This window comes from Eublepharis macularius, chromosome 15, assembly GCF_028583425.1.
Source record: "Eublepharis macularius isolate TG4126 chromosome 15, MPM_Emac_v1.0, whole genome shotgun sequence".
Lineage (NCBI taxonomy): Eukaryota > Metazoa > Chordata > Lepidosauria > Squamata > Eublepharidae > Eublepharis > Eublepharis macularius.
This window is the reverse complement of record NC_072804.1, coordinates 42,199,743-42,218,658: the sequence shown is the minus strand read 5'-3', so window position 1 is coordinate 42,218,658 and position 18,916 is coordinate 42,199,743.

Sequence of the window (18,916 nt, the reverse complement as noted above, 5' to 3'; positions counted from 1 at the left end):
GTTCTAAAATTCACCCACGAAAACAACCTGCTTGTTTTTTAACAGCCTCACGATTTTCTCTTATCTCTGGGACAAAACCTAGCCCACTGGTTGTTTTGTAAATAGATTCCCAACCTGTATAGATTTAAAAATAAAACATCCAAAAATTGCTTCCCAGAAGACTTTGAAAAACAAGCACCTGTTCACACATACTTTGTGAGAGTTATAAAAAGAAACAATAGAACATTTTGACTTAGAGGGAAGAAATATTGAGTGTTGTACAACTCAGCTAATACTGGGAAGCAATGCATGTAAATATTTTTAAAAGTGAAATCTGTCTTAAACACTTTTTTATGTACATAACTCTTCTAGAGTTTAGTACTGAAACTGCTATTTAGTGTTGATTAAAAAGGGATGGGTGGGAGATAAAATTTTAAAAAATGTTTTCATCGTTTTTGTCCAGAGTCGATGGCCAAAACCTTTTTAAAAATTATAAAAAATAATCTTTGCCAATGTAGCACTGTAATGGTAATGTCTTATTTTTTTTATTACTCCTGTGTTGTGCCCATTTATAAAAAGGACAAAATAAACACAAACATTGACATTGGAACTTGTGTGAGTGTTTATATAATAATAAATAATAACAACTGCACTTATATACCTCTCTTCTAGACAGATTAGTGCCTCACTCAGAGCAGTGAACAAGTTAGTGTTATTATTGTCCCCACAATACAGCTGGGGCTGAGAGGAGTGGCTGACTCAAGACCATGGCCCTTTTCACACTACTTACCTGCTCCCGGAACGTTGCGAAATATCGTGCAAAAACGCGGAAGATAGCGTCTTCTTGTGAGAGTTTTGCGCGACAAACTCTCGTGAGACAAAACTCTTGCGAGAAGATGCTGGTTTTTGCACAATATTTTGCAACGTTCCAGGAGCAGGTAAGTAGTGTGAAAAGGGCCCATCTACTGAGCTCATGGCAGTAGTGGGATTCATACCAGTAGAGTGCTGATTCGTAGCCTAACCACTTAACCACTGTGCTACAGCAGCTCTTATATAGCACTTAGGGAAGAAAGCAGCAAGGATGAGGGGGGTGTCCACCATTTCAACCCCTCCAAACTGAGCACCTTGCCATTCTTATGCTGGTCCTATGGGGCTGAATTTTTCTAGTGGCTCCATCTAAAAATACAAGCGGTTTGCCATCTTAGCTCAGTGACTTCAAGTTTCCCTCGTTTCCAGTGTTTAAAAGTCAAAACTGTACCAGTAGCAGGTGTAAATGAGACCACTTTGGATTTACGGCATTCAGAAAGCTGATAGGCTTGAGGGCCAGTCCTCACATTACAAAGTCCCCATGTTTGTTGGGGGGTTGACATAAGGATTTTGTATCACACATAATTGGGGGGGGGGTATCTCAGATGTATGTTGGCTCACAGCCACAGCCCTTAGGGACAACTAGCTTCATTCCCGCCACCTCCCAAGTGCTATCCTTGCCTCCTGTAGAGCTGTTGTTGGCTCCATTGTGAAAATCTTACTACTTGCATAGCTCCACGTACTTTTGTTTTTTTAATTCTTTTAAAAACATTTTTATAATCTTTATAAAACATCATATAATCTTTATATACAAACATCAAACTAATATAACGTCTTATATACATTTCAGGGGTGTCATGGAAATGGTTGCTCATTAAGATAAATATTGAAGGTAATGCATGATGAACTATACATATATTAATTATTAAGACAACACTACATAATATAAGCCCAGACCTGGATAGCCCAGGTAAGCCTGATCTTGTCAGGTTAGAAGCTAAGCAGAGTCGACCTTGGTTAGTACTTGGATGGGAGACCTCCAACAAAGACCAAGGTTGCAGAGGCAGGCAATGGCAAACCACCTTTGTTAGTCTCTTGCCATGAAAACCCCACCAGGGGTCGCCATAAGTCAGGTATTACTTGAGGGCACTCTCCACCACCACACATAACTATAAATAAGTGGATTGCAAGAAGTTGTCTGCTCTGGATTATTGAAATAATCTAAAGAAGGTAACCACTCCTCAAAGAAAGTAGATTGGTATATTGGGCTATCTATAAAATGGAGATGGTCCAATATCGTATTCATAATAAGAATATCCCATAGCCTCTTATACTGTATTGAGATGGATGGTAGATTTTCATTTTTCCAAGGGTGCAATTATAGTTTTTTCTGCATACTTTTTGTGATGGAACCCATAACAGCACACAGGACAATCTGAAGATGCAGAAACTGCACAGAGGGAAGGCTGACACGGCCTCTCCCTGCACTCTACGGTTACACAAGTAGAAAAGTCCTGGTAGGCATTTGAAAGGCACGAAACTCTCATCGCCCCTGATACGAAGTCCTCCCTTGTCATCTTCCACCACACACAAGGATTTGTAACGTAAAGACTGGCCCTTAGTGTCCCCAGAGTAACCAGACCACAGGATAGTCTTTCATGGTTAACTGTTACCTATGGTTCAGTTTCTTGGCTATTGTAACTAAAGGGAAAAAATGTTTTTGGATAGTTTATTTTATCATTTATAGGTTTTCATGAGCAGACAAAAAGGATCAAGGGAAATCACTCGATGCAATTCTTTTTTAGCTACCCCATCAAAATCTGCTCTTAGAGATGAAGCAGAGCATAGTTTGCCATGGGCAAACTTAGATAAAATGGGAGATTTTATCTAAGCCCTAACTTCAAGGAAAGCGCCTTGGAAAATTCATGCATTCACTGTACTAATACAAGCGTGGAGGGAAACTCTCTCATGAAGGCTGGGCATCCCTCTTGTTTGTGTGAAGATTGTAGAGTTAACACCTCTTCTAACCAGGCACTGTTTAGTCACAAGATAATTAGTGAGGAAATTGGCTCCAATTAAAGGGCATCAAATGTATTAGCAAAGATGTCCAATTACAGATAATGAGCGCTACCAATGAATTAGATATTTTAATAGTAAATGAAAATTGTGCAAGTTAAACTATTTTTAGGGACGATGGGTTTCCATGAACAGCAAGAATGTGCTACTTGTATTGCTTGGATACAAACTCCTCCTTTAGTGTTTACTGATGGTCCCCAGCTCTAAGGAAGCCCGCCTCACTTCAACCAGGGCCAGGGCCTTTTCAGTCCTAGCCCCAGCCTGGTGGAATGCTCTGTCAATGGAGACCCGGGCCCAGCGGGACATATTATCGTCCCATGGTTACCAGCCTCTTGCATAGCTGATCCAGGAAATTTTGCTCATGTGCCTGCATGTCTACCCACCTGTGCAAGCCAAATCAGCACATGCACTTGAAGTGTAGCTGATTTTAAATAGCACATGGCATGCCCATTGATTACCCTGCAGCATAAATAATCCTGGCTGGCCGATCATCTGTGAACATGCACCAAAAGCAACTATTTGAGCCAGCTGCTATGTTGAAGTGGTGCCAGCTACATGAATGCAAGCAAATGGGTTGCAAACAAATTGTGCCATGGAACAACAGGAACTCTTTGAAAGAAAATGGGCATTTGTGAACAAGGTAAGTTTGATCAACTTGTTTGCAAACAAACTTAACAGACAACTATTGTCAATGTATACTAGAAGAATCTCACTAAAGAAGCCATGGAGAATGTTGACTGAGCTGAGTTGCTTCCACACCTAGGTGATTTTCCATGGTAATCTGGTTGCTGATGTGGTTCTTTGTGAAATTGCCCTTGCAATGGAGATTCCAGACAGCCCAGGGTATTTGGTTTTCTCTATATTCACACCACATATGCATTAACGCCCCACTCCCGTTCACATGTGACCATCAGGATTCTCTGTTCACCTTGTTTTATTTATTTACTGCATTTATACCCCACCTTTCTTCTTAGTGAGGATCCAAGGGGTCCTCCCCTCTAGTTTATCCTCACAACAACCCTGCAAGGTAGGTTAGGGTGAGAGTATGTGACTGGCCCAAGGTCGTCCAGTCAGCTTCCGTGACAGACTGGAGGTTTGAACCTGGGTCTCTCAGATCCTAGTCCAGAACTTAAACCACTTCACCATGCTGGGTAAAGCAGTGCTGCACAGAAATAATGCAATGCCTTTTTAAAAACCCTTTGAAAAAACTCCACATATTCGCAGCCACCCCAACTATCCCTTACGCCAGCTGTGGGAGATCCTCTTCCTCTTCCTCCTCCAAGGAGCATGAGTAATGTTGGATAGGAATAATGTGATATCTTTAACAACCTTTTTAAAAAGTCATATTTGTAGAGTCTCCAACTCTCCCCTTGCCTCTGTCTAAGAGGCAGGTGGTTCTCTTCTGTTATGCTAATTGTTGCCCTTACAGTCACCAACAAATGAAAGAGCAATTCATGAATAATTGCCTGGCTCTTCTCTGAAGACCTGCAATTGCACTAGTTCCTTTCCGAACACAAGAAACTGCTCCTCTGGATAGCATCCGAAGCAGGAAATACGATGTTTTGAAGGCTTTAAAACAAAGCAGATTGTGTGTGTGTGTGTGTGTGTGTGTGTGTGTGTGTGTGTGTGTGTGTGTGTGTGTGTAAAGAATGGGTTGTTAATGCTCTATGCACAAACATGGAAAACATGGTGGGGGGGCGAGAAAGAAATACACAAGTTCAGCGACTAAAGCGTGAGAAATCCTCAGTGTGGAAACACCCCTGGAGAAGAACGTGTGCATACATGACTATGAGCAGAACCACAAGTGACAAAAGGCACAGATTGGACACTTGTCAGCTTCCCTCAAGTATTGATGGGAAATGTAGGCAGCTTGGTGGAATGTTGGACAAGTGACAGTTGAAAAGTCCATTGGACAGCAGTCAGAGAGCCAAGCTACAAGACCAGGATGCCTACATTTCCCATCAAAACTTGAGGGAAGCTGACAAGTGCCCAATCTGTGCCTTTTGTCACTTGTGGTTCTGCTCTCTGTTTTATCATGAATATTTATTGATTCCATTTTGAGGAGTCCTCTCTTCCAGGGAGATTTGGGAGGTATACATGGTTCTCCTTTCATTTTATCCTCACAGCAACCCTGTGAGGTAGCTTAGGCTGAGAAAGAATAATTAGCCCAGTGAGTTTTTCACAGTGAGCAGGAATTTGATGCAGATCTCCCCAGCCCTAGTTCAAAATGCTAACCATTATACCACACTGCGTCACAGAGGCCTAGATTTGCCATTTACTTGCCCACAGTAGGTACGCTCCCACACTCACCTTGAGAAATTGAGGAGAGGAAGAAAAAATAGCCTCCATAGTGACACTCTAGGAATTTCCCCAGTCCCTATGGCATTTACAATAGAGATTAGGGGAAATTCCTAGAACTTCACCTGAAAGTAATGTCACATCCTCCCCAACAACAACAACAACAACAACAACAACAATAAACCCCACCACTGTCCATATTTTCCTATCATTTGCTGAGGCGGTGCTGGATTGGAAATAGGTAAACTCAAAAGCAGTAAGCGCTGTCACAAATTCTGCATTAGATCTCCTCAGAGAAATGGTAGCACCCCAGTTTTTGCTAACGGAAGAGGCACAGTGCAATTGCCACAAGCCTTCTAGAAGGGGCTACAAGCATTCCTGCTTAACATATTTTAACCTCTGAAATTATGCTACAGTTCAGTATTTAAATGTCTCCCTTGAAATTGGTTTCGGACTTTTACTTAACTGCTTGCCGATCATGAAATCTACCTCACTTTGTTTCCAGCGCACACATACACGAAATGTGGAATGCCCTGTGTGGCTTCCCCCCAATTCATCTCAGCCATAGAATTAGTCCAGCTGAGTGATAAACTGTTACCTGATTCAGCCAGCAGAGGGGACAGTTTATCCAGCAATAGTAACCAAGACTAGCTTGAGAAGAGGGGTCAGTAGGTTTTTTTAAAAAATTAGAAGCTGGAAACATGAGTCGAGGGGTGGGGAGAGGAAGGGCCGGTATGAAAATCAAGGTTGTTTTGCACATGTTGTACAGCCAACATGTTTGAGTTTGATCCCAAGCGTTTTCTCAATGGGAAATAGCAGCCAAGGCCACATCTTCTACCTGTTCCTATTTACCAGCTCCAGTTCCTGTTTTCTGGTAAATATCCCTTTAACAATATGCTTACATATTGTTTTGTCCTCAGGAAATATTTGTGTGTCTAATCAGTTAATTCACATTTGAGGATGTATTGCAGCAATTTGATTATTTATTTACTGTATTTATAGTCGACCTTTTTTTCACAGACTCAAAGGAGATTACACAGTGTAAATCAATAGCAGTTCATATGAAGAGACGGCTAATAAGCACAGTGTTGGTCAATACAATCTATATGAGTAGAAATTGAGTAAAGATTACCGAAATGTGAATGAGAATAGCATATTTGAAAATGATAGTGTGGATATAATGAAGAAAAATGGTATTACATCAGTAGCAAATACTGAAGTGGTAACAGAGCAATTTATGTAGCAAACTGACACATCCTACACACAGTGGTATATACTCTTTCCATTCCCTTTAAGTGCCTTTTTGAACTATTCTGTTGTAATATATCCCTATTACCTTTATAGAAATCTCTCCGAAAAAACTCTGTTTTACATAGAGTCTCTCTACACAAGACATCTAACATGTGAAGAACACGTGTCGGGAGACGTAACGTTAGCCAGGAAGGGTAGTTTAAAAAGACAGAGCTGGTGGCAGAGCAAAGGCTTTGCTATACATTAGAGCTGTGCGAAGGGACTATGAAATGCCAGAAGGGAAACTTCAGCCCATTAGAACCTCCAAGCCCAGCTCTGGAAGGCAACTCCAGTCCATTTCTATTCCTCTCTGCTCTCTGGTTGTGATCACATACAGTTTTAGACTGAAGAAATGAAATTGACAGAGCCTTTGGGGAGCCAAAGATGAAATTAACAAACCCTCTAAGAAGTGATCTATGCCAGCTCTGTCTTTTTAAACTATGCTTCCCGGCTAACATTGCATCTCCCTACACTTGACCAATGCACACTGAGGCCTCTTGTGCAGAGAGACTCATAGTTTGAGAAATGACAAGCGCCTGAGTGCCCATCTAATCACCTCAGGCAGATCATTCCACAAAGGGGGGGCACAACACAGAAAGCATGTGTTCAAGTGGCTTTTGATCTTGTTTGTTTGCAGGGTGGCATCTTTAGAAGGCCCTGGACAGATGAACAGAGCTGTTGCAGTGGAACACAGGAGAAGACCTGCAGATATAAGGCTCCAAGGCCTTTTGAGGCTTTGTATGTGATAGACAGTACCTTGAATTGAACCTGGTAGATGATGGGCAGCCAACGGAGTGATTGCAGAATGGATGTAATATGCATGCTCCATCTATCTCTGGCTCGATGGGGTTGGACTAGATGACTCTAGAGGTACCTTCCAACCCTATGATTCTGATAACCGAGCTGAGACATTCTGTACCAACTGTAGTCTCTGAGCTGTCTTCAAGGGCAGACCCATGTAGAGAGCATTTCAGTAGTCTACTCTTGATGTTACCATGGCATGGATCTGGATGGCGAGATTGGCTGATGGTAAGGGGCCATCTTCCAGGCTTGACAAAATTGGAAGAAGGCATGTTTTGTTCTTGGATTAACTTGCTTTTTCAGCAGTAATGGTGGATTCAGTATAACCCCTAGGCATTTAACCAAGTCAGCAAGGGGTGGCTGAACTCCATCAAAGGTGGAAAGTACCATGCCCTTCAAGGCCTCGGTCTTCCCAATTAGCATTTCTTTCAACTTATCAGGATTCCCTTTCAATTTTTTTTCCTTCTTAGCCATTTAACCACAGCAATCAGGCAGTGGTTCAAGACCTCTACCACATTGCCAGGAGAGAGATAGAACTGGATGTCGTGTATGTGGTGCCCTCAAGTCAAAGTTGATTTATGGCTACTCCTGGTGGGGTTTTCATGGCAAGAGACTATCAGAGGTGGTTTGCTATTGCCTGCCTCTGCAACCCTGGTCTTCGTTGGAGGCCTCTCATCCAATTACTAACCAAGGCCGACCCTGCTTAGCTTCTGAGATCTGACGAGATCAGGCTCACCCGGGCTATCCAGTTCAAGGCCATTGGTATATTGATGATACTTAATTCTAAAGCTATGTATGAGTTCTCCTAAGGTTCCAAGTACATGGAGAGAAAAAGTTAGCCTTCTCCAGTCCCACAGCTGCTATCGAGATCACCATCACCTCTTCTACGGCTACTTTTTAGGGCCAAATGCCTCATTAGGAGTCTGAATCACAGAACTTCAGCATTATGTATTTTTGGTCCTGTCAGAGTCTTTAAAAAGTCCTCATGTTCATTTATGAGGCTTCATTAAATGGTCATTAATTGTGGCTTAATGAACATTAAGCCACACAAGGGAAGCAGAAGAACTCTGTAGCCTTGCACAATTACAGCTCTGACATATGCATTTTATCCTTTCTGCAGAGAGAACTTTATTTTTGACTTCTGCATCGCACTTTGCATGCTCCTTCAGTAATGAAAGAGTGTTGTGTGAGAAAGCCACACCCAGAGAAGGGCTGCAAGGAGTCGGCCTCCTTAACATGCTGTTTCATTCATGAAAAAAAAATCCAGATTGACTGTTTACTCTCCTGATTAGAATCCAGGTGCCTTATTTACATTTTGTCTGAAATTAATTCAGTCAATTCTTTGAAATGCAAATGGCTGGAGCGCTATCATTGAAGGAAAACTGGGAGATTTTGTCCTTTTATGACATGACACACCTTCTACTTATAAATCACCAAGGGTTCAAGGCTCTTGCAGGTAAGTGCATTTGGAATTGTTTACAAGCCCTCTGAACGAACGAATGAATGAAAGAAAGATCCCAGAGTATTTATGGTGCCAGTGTTCCTGCCCTGCCCTGGATAGCCCAGGTGAGCCTGATCTCATCAGATCTCAGAAGCTAAGCAGGGTCGGCCTTGGTTAGTAATTGGATGGGAGACCTTGAATGAAGACTAGGGTTGCAGAGGCAGGGAATGGCAAACCACCTCTGTTAGTCTCTTGCCATGAAAACCCTGCCAGGGGTTGCCATAAGTCAGATATGACTTGAGGGCACTCTCTACCACTTCCCAGTGTACTAAAAACTGCAGTTTAACAATGAGTATGCAATTTTAAAGCCCCCCCCCCCATGCCAGAAAAATCTAGCAAAACAAAGGATTAGCACTATGATTATACAGGCTGTTGTATGTTCTGAAAACACGACACAACTTGATTATAATCAAAATAATCTATTGCTTTATTTTCTTCTCCAGGGTCTTAAGATAGGGTCTTTCACATCCTCTACTGCTTGGTCCTTTTAATTGGAGATGCTGGGGATTGAACCTGGGACCTTCAACATGCAAAGCAGAAGCTCTTCCATGGAGCCATGGTCCTTTTCCTACTGATGAAGCTGCCTTATACTCAATCAGATCATTGGTCCATCGATGTCAGTACTATCTACTCAGACTGGCAACATCTCTCCAGAGTCTCGGATAGGGATCTTTCACATCACCTACTACCTGATCTTTTTAACTGGACATGCCAGGGATAGAACCTGGAACCTCCTGCATGCCAAGCTTATGCTCCACCACTGAGCCATGCTCCCTCCCCATATTAAATAACCCTAAGATATAAAAGACAAACTGTGTTGCCAATGACTCACTTTTTATCCCCAGGCAGGCACAGTCCACAGGGATAAGAAGTGAGTCGTCGGCCACACAGCTTGCCTTCCTGTTGGCTCAGCAGCCTCCTGGGGCACAGGAAGGCCCAGAACTGTGGCGGGAAGGCCTAGCACATGCTGAGGCCTTTCAGAAGCCCTTCAGAGGCTGCAGCGGGGACAGGAAGGCCCAGCACAGTGGTGGCTCTACAGCAGGCCCTGAGCAGTCTGCAGCAGTGGTGGGAAGGCCCACTGCAGTGACGGCCCAGCAGCAGGCCCCAAGCAGGCTGCAGCACCAGCGGGAAGGCCCGATGCCTTGGCAGCCCAGCAGCGGGCTCTGAGCAGGCCGCTGCAACGTGATGGGCTCTGGACTGCTTCTGCGCTCCACAGTGGGCAATTTTGGTCTCAAATGGGCTGAAATCGGCCTGCAGTGGAGCACAGGAGCGCAGCTCAAGCTGCCTGGAACTGCTGCTCGACCAGCCCTGGGGTGCTCCTGTGCTCCCCAGGGGGCTGATTTTGACCCAGTTGGGGCTGAATCGGGACCATTGGGGGCCAAAATCAGCACTCTATGGAGTGTAGGGACACTGCTGGGTGGTGCCATGGACCCTGGAGTGCTCCTGTGCTCCACAGCGGGCTGATTCCAGCCCCAAATGGGACCGATTCAGCCTCAAACGGGCCAAAATCAGCCCACCATACAGCTCTGCGGTGGGCTTCTCCAGAGGGCCACAGGACCTTGGGAGGGCTGTGCCGCTGGGTGGTGCGGCCCTCTCAAGCCCACGCACCAGGGCAGCATGAACCTCACAAGGCCTTGCTAGAACCTGTTGTATTTTTAAACACGATGTTCTCTGTTGCAAGTAATAAAATATTTAGGATTTTATTCTTCTGTGTTCCAATTTCAGAATGAAGAATTGGGAAGAAAAAAAAATACTAAGGAAGATTCAGGAGTGTTCCAAAGCCTTTTGAGTGTGCATTGGATTTATAGAATAAGAACAGTTTGTTCTTAGTTGGTTACACATACCACCGAAAGAAAGTCAGATCAGTCAGCCGGCTGAATGGAAGGATTTCATGTCCTGTATCACAACAATTCTCCCAAGACATTTTATTCAGGGAACAGGCATAAGTTAGGGTCTGTGTCCAATGTAGGGCTTTGTTGGATGAAAACTCGACATTATTATAAATCTTCCAGCGTCGCTGGCACAAGCGGCCCTCGCATCAGGGTTGTATTTTACGCCGTGTTGTGCTCTGTATTTATTTAGCTGCACAAGTGAAAGGGAAAGAGGCAGTCACTTTCAGAAATCCCCTGCCCCCAATTTATTAGGAGACACTAAAAAAAAGTCAAGCACTTCCTACAGAACACAAGTTGGCAGAACATAGTGTATGAATACCTGAATGAACTTTCAAATATTTGTATGAAGTCCTGCTTAAAGCTTGCTCCCCTTGCTGCTTCACCCATTTGTGGACTTCTAGACCAAAAGTGATCCATTCATATAGAGGCACAAAACTTCTCTCTTCCCCTCTCGAACAGGTCCAAAAACAATAGGGGAGGAACGACAATTAGGGTAGTATGCTGGAGATAGTGCATGTCTGGTGGGGGAGTCTGGTTTACTACTTGTAAAGGTATCCTGCTTATGGGAAGAAGACGAGCGCACTTTATTTTTGCTAAATCTGTATATGGATGTTTTTGCTGGAGTAAGAGGAAAGAGATCAGTCGCGCAGAGCTATAGGGAGAACGTAAGCCCTGCTGGGCTGGACCACCAATGGTCCACCTAGTGCAACGTCGTATTTCCCGCAGACGATGCAGAAGATTCTTAATTAGGGGCAAAAGGCCCAAATCCGTCCCTGTTTTTCTCTTTCCCACTAGAAGGGGCAAAACTGCCCCGGATCACAGAGGTTCTATTTAGGCATCATGGGTACTAGCCACTGATGGACCTGCCTTCCATACAATTGTCTAATTGCCTTTGAAATCCATTTTAGCTAGTGTCTGTTGCTGTATGCTGTGGTGGTGAGCTGTGCCAATCAATCATATGCTGCATGAATCAGATCTTTTCTTTTGTCTGTCCTGAATTAATGATCCGTCAATGTCACTGGGTGCCCCAAGTTCTAGAATTTGGGAAGAAACAGTTTTCTCTGCTGACTTTCTCTGCTCAATATTATAAATCTCATGTAAAGCAGTGCCGTTCCATCCCCCGCCCTCCTCGGGTGATCCTATAATTTTGTTTTCCTGTCTGATAGAGCTGCCGCAATTCACAACTGTTCAAAATTACTTAAGTCCACTGTTAGCACTTGAGTTTAAAAATGTATGTGTGTGTGATTCTTTGTATGATTCTCTGTGATTCTCTGATGTGTGTGATTCTCTGATGGAAATTCACCACTCTGGTCTTTCAGAAACTTGGGGATTGATCTCTATCTCTATCTCTATCTCTATCTCTATCTCTATCTCTATCTCTATCTCTATCTCTATCTCTATCTCTATCTCTATCTCTATCTCTATCTCTATCTCTATCTCTATCTCTATCTCTATCTCTATCTCATCTCTATCTCTATCTTTGTGTGGGTGTATGTGTTCTTCATAGGTACAAAGGAGGGCCTGAATGGAGTTTTCAGTGATTGGAAGGTGCTGTTTCTACTACCTGAATGATTCTGAAGCTCTTCTGGCTAAGAGGGGCCATGGTTCAGCAGCAGTGGCAGAGCATCTGCTGGGCATGCAGAATGTCTCAGGTTCAATCCCTGGAATCACCAGTTAAAATGATTAAGTACAAAGTGATGGAAAGGATCTCCGCCCAAGACCTTGGAGAGCCACTGCCCTTCCGATTAGACAATACGGAGCTTTATGGACTCTCTGATTCAGTCTAAGGCAGCTTTTGGTGCCAGGTTGGCAGTTTGGTGTTGTGGTTAAGAGCAGCAGGACTCTAATCTGGAGAACCGGATTTGATTCCCCATTTCTCCGCTTGAAGCCAGCTGGGTGACCTTGGGTCAGTCACAGCTCTCTCAGAGCTCTCTCAGCCCCCCCCCACCTCACAGGGTGATTGTCATGAGGATAATAATATACTTTGTAAACCACTCTGAGTTGGTGTTAAGTTGTCCTGAAAGGCAGTATATAAATCAAATGTTGTTATTATTGTTATTATTGTGATTATCAGTGCAATCTTAAATGAAATTACACCTTTTTAAACCTATTGAATACCAAGGTTTAGGATTACATTCTAAATTATCCAAGATAAGCAAAGCTATGTAAAATGATTTGATTTATATGATAACTGGGGAGGGGGTGGAATTGGCAAGTGTTATGCCTGAAACAGCTAACCCTCTGCGCTCTTCCCAATTAGACACAAAGGGCTGGAGTGAAGGGAGTGGTCTTTAGAACTTTAATTGCAATGAAAGGAGAGAGAACGAAATGCCAAATATGGTTATAACAATTATGACATCAGAACAGCAGTGTAACATGATTGGTTCACAGTTATGTTGCAGTTAAAATTTTTAGTACACGTCACCTTCTTTAGTGCAAAGCCAGCTCATATTACATTAGGCATGTGTGACCCTACAGAACAAGTTATTGTCTATGTTACCTTTCAGGAATTCATTTCTGCCTGGATGTATCTGGCAAACACACAATGCTAGCCGGTACTGTTATCTCTGAGACAGGGCTCTGAATTCTTGCCTTCGGTACTCAATGTAACTAAACACAACTTGTCAGAGTAACTAAGCAATTGTGTATTGCTCATAGCAAACACATAAGAAATCACTGTTTGTATTAGGTTTATCAGCATCCAATTAATTGCTAATTATTATAACTGAGCTTGGCCTGGTGTCACAAGAATGCAGTTTAACTCCAACATCACCCAAACTGGGTGATGTTTTAGGTGACTTGTCATAGAGAACAGGAGAAATTCCTAGAATGTCACTATGTGGAGGCCATTTTTCTCCAACTCCTCAAATCCTTACTGGGGGTGAAATTGGAGTTGGGGGTTGGTAATTAACTGCCCTAGAGAGGTAAATGGGAGGCCTACCTTTAGCATACATAATGACATATCGTGGAAAAAATTACTATGTTTATGTGAAGGAAGCATTGAGTAGAATGCACCCTCCCTTGCTAAGCTGGTCATTTGGATTCACTCCCCATCTTCTCCAAATGCTGCCATCTGGATGTTGTTTTTGTAAAAAATTTCCACTCTGCTTCTTCTCATGTGTGAGTTTCCAATAAATAAACAGGAAGAGTTGCTCTGCCAGTCTTGAGTACAGCTGCCTAAATGCCAGTTCTGGCATAGTAATGACTTGGAGATAGCAACTTTCAAAAAATACAGTGAGGTAGTCTGTGTGCGCCAAAAGAAACCAATTTATTAAAAATGCCCAAGTGAAATAACATACGGCCATCTTGAATGGTATGGAGAGCAAACAACAGTTGGAGGTGGAAGAATTTGGATGGCCCCTGACTCATAGGCTTCTGAATTTCTTGCATTTCTGTGGGATACTAGAACTCCAGTGGTAAGATTACTTAAGAATTAAATATCTTTTCCTCCAACACTGGATAAGACCCAGGGTTTAATGTGGGTCTAGGTTTACCCAGTCTTGCACGCAGAATCTATTTTCAAGACCAGTCCTGAATCCTAGCATTTGGCTGTGGAAGAACTACCTGATAATTGATCTCTTCTGCCCCCTCCCTCATCTATTAGGAATTCACCGGATTAGTGGAACAGAAAAGGAGTTTGCCTCTCTAGGAATTCATAACGGCTCACTTTAACCCTTTTCTAAATTGGAAAATGTAGCGTGTGCTCTCTTGCCATGGGAGAGCACTTGCTAGAATTTCATGTCAAGCAAAAGGTTAAAATAAGTTATTAAGGGTTGCTCAGAAGGCTTCTAAGTATTGCTGTACCTGTGGGATTGCCAGTGTCATGCAGGAAGAACACAACAACATATAGGCTGCCTGGCTTCATGGTAAGGTTGCTAGTCACAGCTGGCAACATGGCAGAAAGGTTGAGGGGGGCAGAGACAATCTCTTTGGTGTTGTGCTGATGCATGCGGTCATTTATGGCACAAAACCAAAGAGACGGCATCACATTGGAGAGATACTGTGGGATTCACCTAAAACTAGAGTTTTGAGTTAATCCTTGAGCATCGCCCTACCATGATGACATCATGTCTGTCTGTCTGTCTGTCTGTCTGTCTGCCTGTCTGTTATATTTCCATTCTGCTCTCCCTGCAGAGCAGGCACAGAGTGGATTACATCACAGTATGAAACAAGTAGTATAATAAAACCAAGTTCAATCTAAAAAATCCTGCGGCATTCACATTGTCCTTCCCTCACTAAAACCTCACTAACACCCATCGGGCGGGAAGCGAACTGACAGATGTTATACAAAGTGGGGGGGGGGAGAGAAGGGATGGCATGTGTTGGCACAATACTGAAAAGCCCCCCCCCCTTTCCCTGTGCTGGCATATCAAGAGACAGAGGGGAATGGAGACCCCAAACTGAGACCTCACCCCTGCTTCATGGGCCTTCTAGAGCAACCTAGACCTTTAGACCCTGGTCCCCTCATACTTGACTTGATCTGCTCAGTGTGTCCCTAGGATGGCCGGGGCCCCAGAATTCCCCCCAGTCATCCCCAGTGGCTTGAACAGAGAAATGTGGCAGCATCCCTACTTATGAGCATCCCTGGCGAGCCTCCCTTGTGACCATCCCTACTTCCCTACTCATGCATCTGATGGAGAGATCTGTGATTCTCGAAAGCTTATGCTACAATAAAGTTGGTTAGTCTTAAAGGTGCTATTGGACTCTTTACTATTTTGCTGCTACAGACTAGAGATGGGTACGAACCAGAAAAAAATGAACCATGCAGTTTGTGGTTCGTCACGTTTCATAAACCACGAACCTGCACCGGTTCATGAACTGGTTTGTTTTGGTTCATGAAAATGTCACTTCTGGGCCAGCAAACCACCACTTCCAGGTCAGCATAAAGGTCTGCAGAAATCCCAACCCCTGTTGCCTAGGAAACTGATTGATTGGCAACAGGCTGTCTGCAGTGATGAACCAAAAAACAAACCAAATGAACCGCCCTAAAGTTCGTGGCAGTTCGTCAGAAATGGGCTCTGATGAACCACTAGTTCGTGAACCACGAACCAGCCTGGTTTGTGACGAACTTCGTTTTGTATTTCGGTTCATGCCCATCTCTACTACAGACTAACATGACTAACTCCTCTGTATCTATACTTATGAGAGGATTCCCAAATGCCAATGATCAGCAAAGAAGGGATTCCCATGGTTTGGTTTTCTGTTTTGGTCTGAATAATGGATTTCACCATTGGGAGAAGGGGAGATCCATGTGTTCTCTTTATTTCATCAAACTTGAAATAAACTAATGAAACTTCTTCTTGAATTTTGCTCAAAACATCTCAGAGAGAGCATTTGCATTTCAAATATCAGTACTACAAGTTGAGCAAATCCACACCGTTTCTTCCCTTTTGCTTTGGAATACTATTAATGATTCGTATACTTATTGGTTGTTTGTTTGATGCTTTTGATCAAGAAAGCTATGATAATGGGACCTTGTTAAATTTATTCTCTCTCTCAGTCTTCTAGTTTGACTCCAGCCTGGTTTTTCTCTCTTAACCCGCCTCCAACCCTTTTTCACAACCCTGTGAATACCAAGACACACATTTCAAGAATATCATAAATTCAGAATATGTACTTTTGTTTAAAAAAGCATGCTTCCTCTCAGACATTTCTCAGCAAGTTTCCCCTGGGTCCCATAACGTAGGCTTGGTGTTCTTATAGTAGTCTCAAAATTCACTGCAGGTTCCCTGGTGATTCCAAAACTGAAACTTTTCCTCCCAATCTTTTCATATAAAGACAGCCTTATATGAAGTGTGTGTATGCTATTTGGTTTTTAAAAAAACTTCACATTTTTCTCCCTGTAAGCAGCTGTATACAGTAGACAAGATTATAATTAATTTTCTGCAACAGCTACATGGAGGTGGAGAGGGACTGAAAATTGTCAAGATTTTTAGAAGCCTGGTTATCACTGAGGTTTAAAATCTGTGTTTGAGCTATAACACTCCTGAATTTACATAAATCAATGTTCCTCATAAAAATCCCTGTACTTAATAATTAAGTATGTCAGGGAGTTTCTGCTAGTTTTCTATGTGCATGGATTTTTTTTAAAAAAAATATGGAGTATTTCACCATGTGAACCCCCAAGAGGTCCATTCCTTACAGAGGTTTGCTACTTCAATGAGAATTAGGCAAAAGAACCCCAATCTTTAAAAATCAAGGGAGATTCTCAGAGGCACAACTACATCTTTCTCCTCTCTGTTATTTTAATTTTTTATTATTTGCAACACTCCTCACAAATTACACTAAATTGTGTGAAACTGTCTGCCTGCCCCCGTCTCTGTCTGTCTGTCTGTCTGTCTGTCTGTCTGTCTGTCTGTCTGTCTGTCTGTCTGTCTGTCTCCTGCTTTTCTCCACTTTGGGGGTCCCAAAAGAGCTTATCATATTGTTCTCCCACCCACTACAACAAAATGCTGTGAGGTAGATTAGGCTGAGAGAGAGACTGACTTGCCTAAGGTTGCCCAGCAGACTCTGTTCACTTTACCTCATTGGTTCAGAGTGCCTTTCAGTGGTTTTTCCAAAGGCATTTTCTGTCCCAAAGGATAGAATTAGACCAGACTGCTGCCATTGCCCCTCCTTGCCAAATATTCCCTCAGCTCCACATTTTTAACCAACCCAAAAGTTATAGAGAAACAAGTCAAGTGCCCTGCCCAACTCCATGGGACCCAACAGTAACAAGCTCCACCTCACAGAATTTTGTCCTCCTTCCCTGCTTCTCTTTTGGCAGCCTGTTCCTGGAATACTCCTCCCCTTCATCCATCCATATGATGATATGTTAGACCATAGAAGGCTAATGTAGCAACACCAAGAGCTAGCTCAATGTAGTGCTTTAAGTGTAGGGCTAGGATCGGGGAGACCCAGGTTCAGTTTTCCACTCTGCCATGGAAGTTCACTGGGTACCTTTGGGTCAGTCACACTCTCTGAGAGCTAAAACAGACGATATTCCTGACGTGTGGAGGACGTGCTTTGGTTTCCCGCAGAGTTCCATGGGAAGTGTAGTGAGAAAGAACCTCTGCCAGGGAGAACAGGGAGAGAATCCCTCTTCTCCCTGGTAGAGGTTCTTTCTCACTACACTTCCTGTGGAAACTTGCAGGAAACCAACACGTGTCCTCCACGCGTCAAGTGTCTCGTCTGTTTCGGTTCTCCGCCTAATCTACCTCATTGTCATGCTCAGGGCTTGGGGAACCCATCCCGGGTGCTGGGGGTAGTTCACTTGTTGGTCTAACAGTCACTCAGAAAGCAGGTAGTGTAGTCCAAAGTCAAGCTGAGGTTCAGAGCCAAGAAGTCAGACCAACAAGGAGGCGTGCAAGTGGGAGTCCAAAGAGCTGTAGCCAAGGTTAGTAACTGAGTCAACAGTCCAATAAAGGATCAGGCATGTGAGAGTCCAAGATAAGGCTGTGAGAAGGTTATGTAGTGAGAAGTCAACCCAGAGACAGGCAAGGAGCAGGGCAGGAATGGAGAGCTTCCAGGTGTGGAGGTGCCGGACGCAGGGGAGTAGTGAATAAAGTTGCTCTCCTTTTATGCTCATGTCAGCACAAGAGGGTGAGGGCCAGGTGTTACCTCTTTGCTTGATTGCGGTGCCTCGCCCTCAGAGCCTAGCTCCATTCACTGCTGAGCCTGCAGGCATGCACTCCTATGCCTTTCCCAAACAGCCTCCCTTGCTGGAGCCTTCCGCCTTGCAGCCGGCTCAAGAGGCTTGGATCTTTGGTGTGGTGGTTTCTTCTCCTCTCTGTGTGACCCCTCACCATCGCCCATTTCCACGGAGGGCCCTGGCTGCCAACTGCTTGACGGCTCCTCCGGTGCCACGGGCAGATCTCCTGCTGGCTCTTCCAGCCCCTCATCCTCTGAGGAGAACTCGCCACCAAGCAGGGAGCCGAGGCTGGCCCATGACACCCATAGAGTTGCTCATGTGATGATAAAATAGAGGAAGGCAAAACGATGTTGGAAGCTGCTTTGGATCCCCACTGGGGGGAGAAGTTGGGTATTAATATCTAAATAAACAATTGCATGCAATATTTTAGCATTAAAGCCAGAGAGCTGTATTAGTAACTAGAGGACTCCTAAACCACAAACATATTCATCTGAAGATATTGATTCAAACTGAGGGAGGCATTGGGACTTGTTCTTCGGAGGTTCAATATGCCAAACAAATGAAAACCAAGCATGATTAAAAGGGGTTGTTGGTTTTTTTGCCTCAATCACCCTTGGCAATACAGTCTTAACAAGTCATTTT